We start from the raw sequence: 16,789 nt of genomic DNA on the forward strand, positions 1-16,789 counted from the left end.
TCTATATTTACCAGTAAGATGACAATGATCCCTAACTTTAGACTCCTTAATTTCCCCCTCACAAATATGACAGATATTGTTCTTTCTAAATTCTAATTTTTCTTCTTTAGTTAATTTCATCGGTTCATTTGTTTCTTTCATTAATTTAGTGAGTCTTATACAATCCTTTTCTAATCGTTTTACAAACTCTTGTGAAGCTTTTTTTCCACTATAATGTTCAAGTTTGTTGTACTTTTCTCCAACAGATGATTTGATATAATAACAGAAACCACAAGGAATGTTTTTGATATTTATTTGTATATGATTCTTTTGGATTAGGAGAAGCAATATTTATCTTTTTAAGGATACATTCAAAATCAGCGTATATCACAAATGGGTGCATGATAGATTTATTATAATCTTCAAAAGAAATCTTTTCACCAGGTTTAGGCATTGTAATTACAGCTGATTTATGATTACTACAATATTTTGAATGTTGTTCTAATCGTTGTTTTGTATGAAATGAATTAAGACATCCCTTACAAGGATATATTTTGTTTGCTGTTCTGAATACCTGAGAAGAGATTAATCTTGATAAATTATTGATGTATGTGTAATGTGAATTATTTCCAACACTAAAATATAAAAGATCAATGTGTGTTTCTTCATTTTTATAGTTGTTTGAAATTTCTAATATTTGAACTTTGTTTGTATCTGTTAATCCATATACATTAATAGAAAGATTATTCTTTTTCTCAAATTTAGGAATATCTGTTAGTGGCATTGGGAATTTAAAATCTTTAATGTCCAAGGTATTCTCATATTTCATATATTGTTTTACTCTTTCTGAATTACATTTTGGTGGATGAAAGTGAGCAAGAACAGACCAGAGAAAACATTTATTATCATTGTTCTTAATATTAACAACTGCCTTCTTTAGTTTTATTTCTTTTGGTAATTCAATATAAGAAGAAGCTTTAAGAAGGTTTGATTTTAGAATGTGTATATCTAAAAAGATGATTTTTTAAATATTGAATCCACTTCCTACCACTGTATTATCAACATCCTCCTCTTGTTTTGATAGTTCTTCATAAACCCCACTATTCAAAAAATCTTGAAATGATGTTATAAAATGAAGATCTGTTCTCATATAAGGAGTTTGTTCTTCATCTTGTCTTTTCATATTCATTTTCACTCCCATATAAAACTTTAAAGTTTTCATTTCTTTTAATGTCTTTTTAATAACCTTTTCAACATCAGGTTTCACTATTTCAATTGATTCAGCTATTGATGATGGACCGGGTTCTCCAAATTGAAAAATCCTTATTTTTATATGCCCTTTAAATGCCCCATCAGTGTTTTCAATATAATAGTCTCCCTTTACTATAAACTCATTTTTCTTGTGTTTTTGTGATTGAAGATGTCTGTTATAACTACTCTTCAAAACATCCTTTGAGCAGATATCACAATGTTTTCTTTCCAACTCAAGAAGAGATATTTTATGAAATAGATTAAATGTGTGTTTGTTGGTTCGGAGTTGTTTTCTATAATGTTTATATTTGTGATTACAAACATCGCAGTATGTTGTATTCACCATATTTGTATAATAAATCTTTGCTTAAACTAAAATTTTCTTGATGAAAATTTCGTTTATTTTACAGGTGAATCTGTGCTTAAAACCATTTTATCCTCCAACTTTTTCACTTAATAAATACAATGTTTCAAGACACAAAAGACAAGTTTCAATCAATCTCTTCATTTGTTAAAGATACTGAGAAATATGTTAAGGATGTAAAATTGAACAAACATAAATATAACAACTATTGGATAAAAACAATTATGGTAAATAATATGAGTTCTTCAATTTCCTTCAGTGGAAGGGCTTTTAGTATACCTGGTAGAACATCAATTAAAGTATCTCTAACAAAAGTTTCTCCTCTCCTTCTGGTAATATATTCAAAACTAGAAAAAGCAATGAAACAAGAAAAAGTATCAAAAAACAAAAACCTTATGGATGAAGCTTTAGAAAGAAAAGATAAGACCATCTGTAATATGCAAGGAGAAATTTGTATTTTTTTCAACAACCCTAAAGATGTAAATCCTGATGAAATAAAGGATGTTAATATATCAGGTGAAATGACATTTCGTTCAATAGTAGTTAACGATCATTTTAAAATTACCTTTAATATAAAAAATGCTGTCGTTGAATCTGGTAATGAAAAAAAGTATATTGATATCGATGGTAATATTATTAAATATGAGTCAATATACAACTGAAAGTATAGATGAATTTCAGTTTAAGTAAAGTTTTACTTTATAAATATGCTAGACTTTCCTGATTCTCCATATGACAAATTTGAGAATTGTCCTGCGTGTGAAAGACGGGGATTAAACACAGAGTCAAAAGCCTATAAACAATGTATATTCTGTGATTATCTTCTAATTAATGATAATAAAAAATATAAAAAGGAAAATAATTCTTTTAGATTTACACCAAAAATGAATTACTTTACAAGATTGATGAGAGAAATGAATGTAAAGTATGAGGGTGATAACACACCTTTCCTTACAAGGGAAGAAACTGAATGTATAAGAGAAATGTTCAAAGGATTGTTGTTATATATTATTCATGGATGTAATTTTCAGGGAAATATCAACACAAGATATTGTATAAATAAAATAATGGATTATCTTGAAATTAAACCTGAACTTAGGATAAAATATAGAGTTTCTAAAAAAGCCAATAATAAATTAAATAACCTGTTTTCCAAATATATAAATGAATGATTTTTTACCCATTTGGGAAAATAAGATAAAATTTAACAACCATAAAAATCTCCCAAATTCATTAAGATGTCTCATAGTTGGTTCAAGTGGATGTGGAAAAACCTGCTTACTTTTAAAGATGCTCCTCAATCCCAACTTTTTAGATTATGATAATTTAATAATTTTCACAAAGTCGAGTTTTCAACCAGAGTATCAACTACTCTCACAAGGTTTTAATGCTGGTCTTCAAAAAGAAGATATAATCGGTTTATTTAAACGTCAAAAAACCTAAATGATTATAACATTGAAGATATAATTCAACTATTTTGTGATACACAGAGATGTAAAAAGAAATCAAATCCTATAACTTGTATTCTTAGTGATAATACGGATGATATACCGTCTCCCCAAGATTTGGATAAATCAAAAAAGAACCTCGTTATCTTTGATGATTGTGTTAATGAGAGAAACCAAACGGTAATGGACAGCTACTACACAAGAGGGAGACATTCTTCTTGTAATTGTATTTATCTTAGTCAATCGTACTTTCAACTTCCTCGTCGTTCCATCAGAAACAATGCTAATACTTTTATTTTATTCAAGTTAAATTCAATAGATATCAATAATTTTTGGAGAGATAATTGTTCTACATTATGTAGTAAAAAGAAATTTGAGGATTACATGAAGCACACGACTGAAAAATATAAATATATTGTTGTGAAACAAGATGAGATATTAAGGGATATATTTTTTGTTTTATAAACAATTGCATATATAAATGACAACTATTATTATAAATCTTGTGGGTAAATCTGCTTCTGGAAAAAACTTTCATAAATCAAGGTTCTTGTGTAGTACAAATGAGAATATTGTAAATTTACTTAAAAAACACCCCGTGATACGCATTGTATCAACAACAACTAGAGCAATAAGACCTGGAGAAGTAAAAGGTGAAGATTATCACTATATTTCAGTGGAGGAACATATGCGATTGAGGAATGAAGGTCAAATATTTGAGGAGGTTTCTCTTGGTACAACAAAATATTCACATTGTAAGAGTGAGTTAAGGAAACTAAAATCTGGTGGTCTTGGGATATTAGAAACTAATCCAGAAGGAACGAGACAAATTATTAAACATCTGAGCGGAGTGAAGATTTTATCATTCGGTTTTGATGTTGATGAAGAAACTCAACGCAAACATATGAAAAGCAGAGATGCAAGTATTAGTGAAGAAGAAATTACAACTCGCATTAATGTTAATAAAGAATTTGATGAAATATTTAAAGAAAAGGATTTATTTGAAGACATCTACTTGAATGATGAAGAAAAGGAAAATTTCCCTGTTGATCTTTACAATTCATTAAATGATATTTTACAATAAATAAATGGATGAAAAAGAAAGAGCAAGAAGATTTAAGGAACATCAAGAGTTGGTTTCAAAAGTTGTAAAACAGCAGGAAGACATAAAGAAGAAACGCAGACAGAAACCAATGGGCAAAGAAGCATTTGAAAGAAAACAAGAGAAATTTTTTAAACCACTTTTAAATACTTCCCAAGAAAAAAAATGAAAGATGCTTCCACAGTTCCCACAGTAGAATATACTCCTAAAAAACTTCAAATGTTAAAAGATTTTGATCAAATGACGGAGGAAGAATTAGAGCATTTCGGAGAATTAAAGGTATATGATGATGAAGGTTTATTTCAACAACTGGAAGAGATTAATTGACCCCCTGATTATATTGTGAATGCTCTTCAAAACAATGAATATTCAGCGGATTCAAAAACCAAAGCAGGACTCATTCCAACAGAACAACCAGCAATATTTCATCTTGTTCAAGAAAAGGTATTGATATTTAATGATGAATTAAGGTTCTTGGGTTCTGCTCAACCCCCTGTTAAACTAACTCCGAGATTAATGTTTCTTCTCACAAAAGATGGAAGACAAGGTTCAACTGTGAGGGATGAATCAAAGTATATTGATAAACCATTGGATATGAAAAATAATGATGATAGAGTATATATTGATCTGCTGAATACTCTAAATTATAGGGTTAGTATTTCTAGTAAAAGTAGGAAAAATGAGAAGGAGAAACACATTATTCAGGCTTTAAGTATCCTCCTTGGTTTAGGTATTAGTTTTCTTCCAAATGACCCATCGCAATTAGTTAATAGACTGTTATTGTTGTTAGATAGTAAGAAGGCTGGAAATAACAATTGTTTTAATGAAGCATCAGCCATTTTAGACCAGTTGATGAACATGAAAATAATTAATAAATCTCAAAATAAAGACATTTTATCTCATATTAAATAAGATGAGAAGCACAATCCTGAGTTTTAATTTCACAACAAGCGACCACACATCTTCATTCCCATACCCACTACAACTTGACACAACAAAAGAATATGAGGCATCTTTATTGTCCATGGAAACTTATAATACCTTATTTAATATAACTGATAAAAATGACAAGTTTAGTTATAATCCTGGAAGTGGATACAAAACGATAACAGTCTCACCCGGAGCATATGAGATTTCTCAAATATCTTCCGAAATTGCTCGTCTTATGAAAGAACAGGGTGATGAACCAAAAAATATTGTTATAGACATTCAAAAACATACTTCAAAATCAACGATTAAAGTTAAAAAAATAACTACAAGGTTGATTTCACAATTGATAATTCATTTAGAAAGTTATTGGGTTTCTCCTCAAAAAAGATTGAAACGAATGGGACGTTTTACAGTGATAATGTCATTCAAATATCCTCAGGAATAAATTCGGTGTTAATTCACTGTGATTTGATTGATGGTGCTTATAATGATGGAAAAAAAAACAAATGCAATATTTTCATTCAGCGCATACTCAACCCCAATTGCTTATAAATTCAATATGGAACCCAAAAATTTGGTTTATCTCCCTGTGTCAGGAAAAACCATAGACAGAGTAAATTTTAGGATAACCGACCAAGATAATCGTATGATTTCTTTTAATGGAGAAGTTATATCCATCAGAATTCACCGACGTGAAGTTTTCCAATAAATAAATTCGATGGTTATTGTGAGGAAACACGAGTTGGGAAAATATAAAATAATTACAGGGGATGGGATGTTCCTTTCCCCATACTACAAGGGTGAAGGTATGTATCTTGGTAGAGGATACTATAAACCTAAGAGACAAAGGGGTGTTGGACATCAATTTAGAGGAGATGGGATAATTGATACTCTCATGGGTATTGGTTCAACTATTCTAAAACATAAAGATCTAATTGGTTCAACTGCTTCTGCTGTGGGAAATGTAGCAGGTGCTGTAAAGAGCATAAAAGATGCCCAGAAGGAATCTCATAAATTACAAGCAATAAAAGAAATTAAGAAAGGCAAAACTCAGTTGTCCCCCCAAAAACGACAGAAAATAATTCAAATACTTGGATCAGGGTTTCAAAAGTTTTAACATCTTTTTTTCCTAAATAAATACAAGTATGGAAGCAATTGATAGTATCTATGATTTGGATGATACTATTATTATTATTATTATTATCTCAAACTCCCCTAAAAAAGATTACTTCAAGGTAAATGCAATAACTGGAACAGACTGGAATACGAATGGTACAAAAAGTTTTGAAATAAATAATCAACAAACCTATTTGAATCTCTCCGAAAGTTTCTTGTTGTGTAAATTTAAATTCACTAAGGTTGAGACTAACACAAACGCTACACTTGTAAATGATTTCTTCTGGAAAATGTTTGATAGTGTGCGTTTGTATATTGGAACACAAGAAGTTGAAGCGGTTGATTATGTCTCTGCTGTATCTGAAATGATGAAATTTACACTCTATACATTCTATGATAGAATGGGAAAGGGGTCTGTCGAAGGTTTTATTCCTGATATGTCAACGGGAACAAACACAGACCCTGGATATACTCAAAGGAAAGGAATGTATAATGATGATACAAAAGCAGAAAATAGTTTTACTGTGGCAGTTCCTCTTAAAGGTATATTTGGATTTTGTGATCATGATAAAGTTCTGTATGGTCTTAAAATTAGATTTCAACTACAAAGGAATGATAATGAAAATCGATTGCTTTTTGGTGTTGGTAGTGCTTTTGGTGATCAGAATAAATTTGTAATTGAGGAAATGAGTTGGTATATCAGTGAATATACTCCTAATCTTAAAACAGAAGAGATGTTGAATCGAAGACTTAACTCAAAGAAACCACTCAGTGTATCATACCTCAAAAGAAGATGTCAACACATTAAACTCAACCAAACTACTTACACGTGGAATTTGGGTGTTCTGGAAGGAAAGCCACGATATCTGTGGATCATTTTAAAAAAGCCAGATGGTGATACTGCGACTGATAAGAATAATGCATTGAGTGATAATGCTAAGGTGAAACAACTTCGCGTTTCTCTAGATGGAACATTTTATCCACGAGATAGATTGGAAATTAATTGGGAAAAAAATGATTTCGCTGAAGCATGCAAGTCTTACCAAAAGGTGTGTGAAAGTAATGGAAATAAAGAACCTATTTTGGATATGACAGCATTTAAAAGTTTGTATACAATCTATGCGTTTGACCTGAGCGCTCAAAAGGAAACTATAAAGTCTAATCGAGTGGATACTTCCCTATACATTGAAAGAGGAGAGAGTGAAGAAGTTGATACGTATTGTTTGCTTTTGGAAGAAACAGAATTGCAGATTAATACAGATAATGGTGTGATGATTAGTCTCACATTTTTTGTTAAATAAATGAGTGGCAAAGTACCAACTGGGGTATATGTTAATCAAATCAATCTTCATAAACTATCATCTTGTGTTCAAAATCAAAAGCCTTGTACGATTAACGTTAATACAATTCAGAGAAAAGGAGCAGTAAGAATTGATGTTTTGCTCACAAGAGAACAGGTTAAAATCTTGAATGACACTGGCTCACTTAAAATTAAAATGACAAAAGCAATGTTGAAAAAATATTTAATAAGAGAGACGAGTGGAGGATTTCTCCCATTTCTAATTCCATTATTTGCTGGTTTAAGTGTGGTTGGAGCATTGACGGGTGGTATTTCAACAGCGGTGAAAACTGCCAACGAAAGGAAGGCTCAACTCCAGGCTCAAAAAGAATTGGAAAGACATAACAAAGAGTTGGAGAAACAAATTAGTGGAAGTGGTGTAATTGTAGATTTTGCTGAAAAACTTGAAGGTCTGCCTGATAAAGCGAGATTGTTAGTTGGAGATATGCTTTCTTCTATAGCACAAGCAGGTGTAAAATTAACGAAAAGAGGTAATGGATTATATCTTTTTAATAAATAAATGAGCATTGATGAGTGGTTTAAAGAATTTGGAAAGAATACAACATCAAATTTACAACTTGTCAAATATTGTAAGAAATTAAAAATTCATAATGTGGTTATTTGTATGAGAGATGAATTAACAAATGTGCCGAAACATACAAAGAATATTATTATGAACTTAGAAGATAATAATGGGAACGGTTCTCATTGGGTTTGTATTTTTAATAGTCAAGACAAATATTATTTTGATCGTTTTGGTCTTCCACCACCTGTTGAAGTCTAAAATTCTTACAGAATGGTGTTTATCAAACATTTCAAGTCCAAGAATTAAATTCCAAGTGTTGTGGTCAATTATGTCTATATGTGTTATTTCAACTCAACAAAAATAAAAAAATGTTATGACATTATTTTTAATTTAATATAAATGACTTATGTTGGTAAAGATGGTTCTATCTTTGGTGTATCTCAAGAACTGGATATTGATTTATCAAATTATTACACAAAGGCACAGGCTGAACGACATAAATATAATATAACCAAAAATATTAACATGAAAAATGCTTATAAATTAAAAAATTATCCAAGCCCGACTGACGCGAATGACTTGGTGAAATTAAGCGATTTATCACAATATATATCCTAAAATAAAACGGCCGTGTATTCCAAAGATACAGAAGTGTTGATATTATCTCCAGGTCATACAGAATTCTCAGTTCGAATTAAAATAAATTTTTATAAAGAAGGGCGTATCGTTTGTATGAGAATAGAACAATGGGGGTATGATATGAATGATTTAGGGTATAATTGGTCATTTAAAATTAACCTCGAAGACCTGGAACAATTAAATCAGTCTCGTAAGGAAGAATATTATCCACTTGGTATCGAGAATGAGTTTTGTGGGGCCACGATTAGTAAACAACAAATAAAAGAATTTAATAAGGGTAAATATAATAATGGTTTTGCCCTTGTTTATATCATGAAAACAGAAAAAAACAGGATTATATATAATAAGTAAGGAAATACAAAATGATTTAACTATGGGAAGATGGGGAGGTGTTTCGTGCCATAATATTATTCTAACATGTATTTCTAATACATAAATGACAGCAAGAAGGCTTCAAGAAAATTATCATTTCTGTGTCCAAGCATACCTTCAAGAAAAGGGTATTCGGTATTTTAATAAATATGTTCTACAACATAAGAATGAGGTATTTTCAATAAAAGATTGGCATTATGCTGATGTTGATAAACCGACAACTTTAGATTTAATTAGAATGTTAAATAATGAAAAAATTATAAAGTTAAGAAAAGGTAAGGCTCTTTTAGAAATTCAAAATAAATTTTATTGGTTTCCTGTTGTAAAAAAAAATTATTTTGGATACAGGAATAACAAGAAATCCTGATGAATATATGTATGATATTCTATGGGGTGTAAGCGATTCAAGGATAATAAGGGATGAGGAAGGAGTTGAAGAAGAGAGGAAAGAGGAGAAAAAGGAGAAGAGAGAGAAGGAGGAGAGGGAGAAGAAAGAGAAGGAGGAAAAAGAGAAGAGAGAGAAGGAGGAGAGGGAGAAAAAAGAGAAGGAGGAAAAGGAGAAGAGAGAGAAGAGAGAGAAGGAGAGGGAGGAGAGAGAGAAGGAGAGGGAGGAAAGAGCGAGACAAAATAAATATCAAAATATGGAAACCAGTGAGATTAAAAAAAGATTGGTGGTATTACAGAAAATAACTCAACCCACCGAGGAGGAAAACAAAGAATTGACAAGTCTATTTGCAATACTTTCGACAAGAATATTGACATCGACAAGCTATTCATTTTAATTCAAGTTTTTCATTTTTTTTCTTAAATAAATGGAGGAGAGAGTGAAGGCATTTCTAAGGATTCTTTATGTTTTAAAAATTAAGATTCAAATGTGCATGTTGGAAACTAAAAAGGTTTTTGCACTCTGCAGGAATTTTTCACATAAATAAATGAGTTATTGTCTCAAATGTAAAAAGAAAACTAATACTAAAAATATTTCATATATTAAAAGTAAAAATAACAGGGTTATACAAAAAGGTATATGTTCGGTGTGTGGTTCAAAAAAAAATCAATTTATCTCCAAACACAAACGAGGAGGAGATATACAAAAGTTTTTATCAGGAAGTAAATTTACAACTACTGGAATACCAGGGGAATTACATCTTCCAGGGTATTTTTCTGTGGTCCAGGCACAAACTTGGATAAAAGATTAGATGAGGCAGACAATCCTAAATCCTGGAGTAAACCCATCAATAGAGTTGATGAAGTGTGCATGAGACACGATATTGATTATGGGAATACCACAACGTTGGAAGAAAAGCATGAAGCCGATAGAGAAATGTTGTATAATTTGTCTCTGATACAAAATCCAACCTTGAGAGAAAAAGTTGATCAGTTCATTGTGAAGAAGATGATCAGTGCTAAATTGAAACTTGGACTTGGAAATTCAAAAAACTTATAGACTCTAATGATGTCATTAAGACTGAAGAGCAATTAGCTGATGAATTACATAAACCAATATTCACAAAGTTTCAGAGAAGGAAAGTTTATTCCAAGGAAGTAGATTATATCTGGTCTGCTGATTTGATTGAACTCAATAATGATAATGGGTACAAGTATGATTTAACCGTTATTGATTTGAGGAGTAGATACGCATGGGTTGTACCATTAAAAAACAAAACAGGTAATACTCTTATGTTAGCCTTTCAACAGATATTTAATAAAAATAAGAGAAAACCTAAAAAACTGTGGACTGATGAGGGTAGAGAGTTTTATAACAAGACATTTATGAATTTTCTAAAAAATAACAGTATTACATTATACAGTACCTTTAATGAAGGGAAGGCAGTTGTTGTTGAACGTTTTAATCGTACCTTAAATGAGAGACTATATAAAAAATTCACACAACTCGGTTCACAACAATGGTCATCTTTTATTCAGGATATTGTGGATAAATATAATGACACGATTCACACGTCAACAAATATGAAACCATCAGAAACATTTACAAAATTAAAATATGAAAAAGAGATTAATGTCAGAAAACCTAAGTTCAAAGTTGGTGATATCGTAAGAATATATAGGTGGAAATCTCATTTTGAAAAGGGTTATATTAAACGATGGACGAACGAACTTTTTAAAATTGTTGATGTAATAGATACGGTTCCTTGGACTTATAAGATATATGATTTGGAAGGGGAAGAGATTTTAGGTTCATTTTATTCACAGGAATTACAAAAGACAAAGATAAAGTGAAATTTTTTGACTCCGCCCCTCTTTGACTCCGCCCACACAAAACCCACCCACATAAACCCCACCCCACACAAGCTCCACACAAACCCCACCCCACACAAACCCCACACAAACCCCACACAAACCCCACACAAACCCCACACAAACCCCCCACAAGCTCCACACAAAAACTCCACACACACAAACCCCTCACAAAAACTCCACCCCACACAAGCTCCACACACACAAACGCCACACAAACCCGCCACAAGCTCCACACAAAAACCCCACACAAAAACTCCACACACACACAAACCCTTCACAAGCTCCACACAAAAACTCCACCCCACACAAGCTCCACACACACAAACCCCACACAAGCTCCACCCATATTCATCATATTCACATAATTAGTGATTAGTTAATTAGTTCCCCACACACAACATGTTTATTTAATTAAAAATTTATCCACCCATCCACACAAGCTCCACTCATCCACCCATCCACCCATCCATTTATGCACACAAGCCTCATGCACATAAGCCTCAGGCACGTTCACGCCTCCCACATGAGGCCCACCGAAGCCCCGCCCACATAAACCCTGGCCACATAAGCCCCTGCCACACAAGCTCCACGCACATAAGCCCTGCCCACACAAACTCCACCGAAGCCCACCCACATAAACCCCACCGAAGCCCCGCCCACATAAACCCTGCCCACATAAACCCTGCCCACATAAACCCCTCCCACACAAGCTCCACCCACATAAACCATGCCCATACAAACCCCACCGAAGCCCACTCACATAAACCCCACCGAAGCCCCGCCCACACAAGCCCCACCCACATAAACGCCCTCCCACAAGCCCCGCCCACACACGCCCCGCCCACACAAGCCCCGCCCACACACACCCCGCCCACACCGAAGCCCTGCTCACATAAACCCCACCCACAAAAGGCCCCCCACACAAGCCCCATCCCCTCATCCCCCTGTGTGCCCCCACCTTTGACCCACCACCTCCCTCATCCCACCCCCACCCTTCCCCACACACACACATGGGGAGGGGAGGGGTGGGATGAGGGGGTGATGGGTCATTGGGGGAGCGCACCTACCCCCCCCCCCCCCCCCCCCCCCCCCCCCCTCCTGTCTTGATCCTTTTTTTGAAATTCAAAATCAAGTAATTGTAAACAAAACAAATATAATTAATCAAAATTGAAAATATTAAATATTCATTTGCGAGAATGTATAATCTTTCCCAGCAATCTTCTTCAGATGTCTTGTGATTTCGAAACTCAGACACCATATTCTGTTTTGAAACAAAAAGTGGATAATAATTAGGTTTTATAAAGATAATTACATGGTAATATGAGTAAGCCTGGTGTTGGTTCTAAGTTCAAGCCTCGTTGACCACTGAATTAACACACCAGGAGGCCGACTCAGCCTGTCATCCTTCCAAGGCCAATAAAAAGCCAAACTAATGATGCAACCAACATAAGACGACATTCCAAAGAGAGAGTGATATTAATAAACAAATAACTAAATAATAATTCAGAAACATTTACCTCCAGAAAATCATGTGTTGTACCAGATTTCTTCAACAGCTGATGTTGTGTGATCGAGCTGAAAAAAAAATTAATAATGAGTCAAGGGTATAGATGGAGAGACAGACAGAGAGAGGTAGGTAGAAAGACAGACAGAGAGAGATACAAAGAGACAGACAGGGAGAGATAGAGAGAGACAAACAGACAGGGAAAGAGACACACACACACACACACACACACACACACACACACACACACACACACACATATATATATATATATATATTCACACACACACACACACACACACACACACACACACATATATATATATATATATATATATTCACACACACACACACACACACACACACACACACACACACACACACACATATATATATATTCACACACACACACACACACACACACACACACACATATATATATATATTCACACACACACACACACACACACACACACACACACACACACACACACACACACACACACACACACACACACATACACACACAGACACACATATATATATATACACACACACACATACATATATTCACACACACACACACACACACACACACACACACACACACACACACACACACACACACACACACACATATATACACACACACGTGTCTCACCATTGGTTTAATTTATTCGAGATCAGAGGCCGTGATAAGACTTCGTACCAGTCATTATAAATGTTTTTCAATTCTCTTCGAAAATCATTGACCTCTTCAATAAGAGCATTCATTTGATGCACCTCATCGTGATATGTAAACTCCACTTCTTCCAAGGACCTGCCAGGAAAAAATATATATTTTCGCATTATCACGATTTAATTTATAATCAATTGCTTCATTGTTCAAAGAGGAAACCATACACAAACTTACCAACTTTGTAGTGAGCTGTTATCTTCATCGGAAGAGAGTGAGTCCATGTCTCAGTTTTTTTTTTTTACCATTGGTACAAGATGGCAAAAAGATCAGAGGCCGTGATAAGACGTCGTGTCAGTCTTTAAAAATGTTTTTCAATTCTCTTCTAAGATGATTGACCTCTTCAATAAGAGCATTAATTTCATGCACCTCGTCGTGATATGTAAACTGCTCTTCTTCCAAGGACCTGCCAAGAAAAAAAAAAATATATATATATATATATATCAGAATTATCACGATTTAATTTATAATCAATTGCTTCATCGTTCAAAGAGGAACCTATACACAGGCTTACCAACTTTGTGTTGAGCTGTTTTGTTCGCGGAAGAAAGATCGCTCATGTCTCAGTTGTAAAAATGAAAATCCCGTCTGGCAGAAACTTTGTCTGGCGAATCACTTATAAAGCAACGATGAGGAGATTGCTTAATCATTGGGTGTGGCCACAGGAAATGACGCTTCGGGAGAGACAGCTTGGAAAATAACTGGGAGATATATTCTCAAATTGTATGAATCATTTTTAAAACATACTTAAAATACCCTAAAATGGTTTTGATTCAAATGTTTTCAGTTCGTGTTCTGAGATAAAATATAAACACGAGACCTTGTCTCACAAAATAGTTCCTATTTTTTCACAGCATAACTGTCCAAAAACACTTCCTCATTCACACAGCACAACCGTGTCAAAAAAAACACTTCCTCATTTTCATGACACCAACTGAAAACATTTGAAACAAAACTTTTTTTATGGCGTGGTTTATGTACAAAAATGATTTGCAACTCGGGCGGTGGCCAGATGAGATCATTCAGAGAAGTTTATCATTTTGTAATGGCACAAAAGGGGTATCTTAAAAAATATAAAGATTCAAATGTTTTGTTTTTCAATATTTTAGATGGGGATTATTGTGCAAAGAAAATTAAACTATTGAAGGAATTTGAGAATGAACAAATCTTTATAGGTTCAATGAGTGAGCTAAACAATATGCATCGGTTATTTGATAAAGAGTGTCCCGAGGCTTAGACGTTTTAGATATTTCTTTCGAATCACCTTTAACAAATCACATTACCACTTTAGTACTTGAACAAATCTTTATCTTATTGTATGGATTATTTGAAAAAAAAAAGTGTCCCCAGGTTAAAAGGGGAGACAAATAAATATACCTTGGGATAAAAAAGGGGTTTATTTTTAGGGAAAAAAAATATGAATCGCTGAAAATCACCCATTCATTTACATGGGGAAAAGTGAGCCAGAACCAGTATATTCACCCTACTCACGCACTATGCTTAAACAAAACGTAGGGGCACGCACTATACTTAAACAAAACGTAGGGTCACGCACTATACTTAAACAAAACGTAGGGTCACGCACTATACTTAAACAAAACGTACGGGCACGCACTATATTAAACAAAACGTACGGGCACGCACTATATTAAACAAAACGTACGGGCACACACTATACTTAGACAAAACGTACGGGCACGCACTATACTTAAACAAAACGTGCGGGCATGCACTATACTTAAACAAAACGTACGGGCACACACTATACTTAAACAAAACGTAGGGGCACGCACTATACTTAAACAAAATGTAGGGGCACGCACTATACTTAAACAAAACGTACGGGCACGCACTCTACTTAAACAAAACGTACGGGCATGCACTATACTTAAACAAAACGTACGGGCACGCACTTTACTTAAACAAAGGCACACGGTTTCAAAGTTGTTTGTTTTTTTTTTGCACGTACGGCCACGCACGTACGGGCACACACTCGTGGAAATGATGAATGTATTTACAAATCAACAAACTAAGTACAATAATTGGAAAGAAAAGAGTGCACGTCTGGATGGTAACATATCTTAATCCCTCGTCTCCTGGTCTCGTGATTTGTGAGAGGTAAAGAATTACATAAATGTTCACATTACAACTGATTTTATCTCATTCCTTTGGTGAACCCTTTTGATGGCATGCAAATCAAGAACACAATCTTTAACGACGACGCTAACTATGAACAAATAATATCACAATCATCTCACTCAACTTTAGCTCATTGGTTAATTAAATGCAGATTAAATAAAATGATGAATATTAATAATCCCAGGTAATGAAATACCAGGGTATCTGACCCTAACCAAAAGTAATAAAAGTAATAAGCGCGTAGCCGGGAACTAAGCGAGTAATGGAATGCTAAATTGGGAGCTCAGATGCTAAATTAAGAACTGAACTCGTATCGGCACTCTTTTAGTAATACATGTGCTACGCAAAGCTTATCACATGTCAACATTGTGCCTGGAGGTATAGTGACCTAGCCAAAAGTATGTTGACCTTAAAAATGCCCTGTTACGCAAAAATAACCCTTATAATTCACGTCAAAATTTATTCAACTGAAATGTAATTCCCTTCTTGTTTCATAGAGGATATGGATATCAGAAAGTTTTTCACGACAGCATCAAGTAGCACATCCCCGACCACTCTCCTGGAGCAATCAAGTTCCCAGAAAGAGGTGGACGATTCAAAGGAGAAGATAGCAGAAAAGGGTGCATGTGCGAGTACTCGGCCTAATTTCTCAGATCAGCCTTTTCAACCTCATGATGTCAGTTGTATCCCAGTCCAAATACTGCCAAACCGAAAATTGAAGTTTCAACAACAGTGGTTCAAAGATTTTCCGTGGCTTCATTTTGATCAGAGCATCGGCGGTGTACTCTGTCACACCTGTACGGACGCTTCTCGTGAAAAACTTACCGAACTTGCCTGCTGTGCAGAAGATGCATTTGCCTCAAAGGGCTTTCGGAACTGGAAAAAGGCTACAGAAAAATTCAGACAACATGAACGATCAAACACACATAGGCTTGCCTCTGAAAATATGAAATGTCACAGAAGTCAACCTGGTGTCCATGTGCAGCTGAGCAGCAAACTGCAAGAAGAGAAAAGATCTGCACGGTCAGCACTTCTGAAGATTATCAACTCACTGCAATATTTAGCCTGACAAGGTTTTGCAATAT

General features: G+C 34.1%; 1 long non-coding RNA gene across 2 annotated transcripts; it reads right to left on the bottom strand.

Annotated features, from left to right (window-relative positions):
• Positions 1 to 12,435: 12,435 nt before the first annotated feature.
• Positions 12,436 to 14,390, bottom strand: LOC147019723 (uncharacterized). 2 transcript variants are annotated; one of them, XR_015062044.1, is made up of 4 exons: positions 13,743 to 14,390; positions 13,491 to 13,649; positions 12,843 to 12,900; positions 12,436 to 12,586 (listed from the first exon to the last, which is right to left on the bottom strand). It is a non-coding gene; the product is annotated as an uncharacterized LOC147019723 (long non-coding RNA). The 2 variants fall into 2 exon arrangements; XR_015062043.1 differs by having other exon boundaries at positions 13,491 to 14,390.
• Between the last annotated feature and the right edge of the window lie 2,399 nt (positions 14,391 to 16,789).

This window comes from Eptatretus burgeri, chromosome 9 (genome assembly GCF_056783735.1).
Source record: "Eptatretus burgeri isolate ZD-2024b chromosome 9, Ebu_testis_v1, whole genome shotgun sequence".
NCBI classification, from domain to species: domain Eukaryota; kingdom Metazoa; phylum Chordata; class Myxini; order Myxiniformes; family Myxinidae; genus Eptatretus; species Eptatretus burgeri.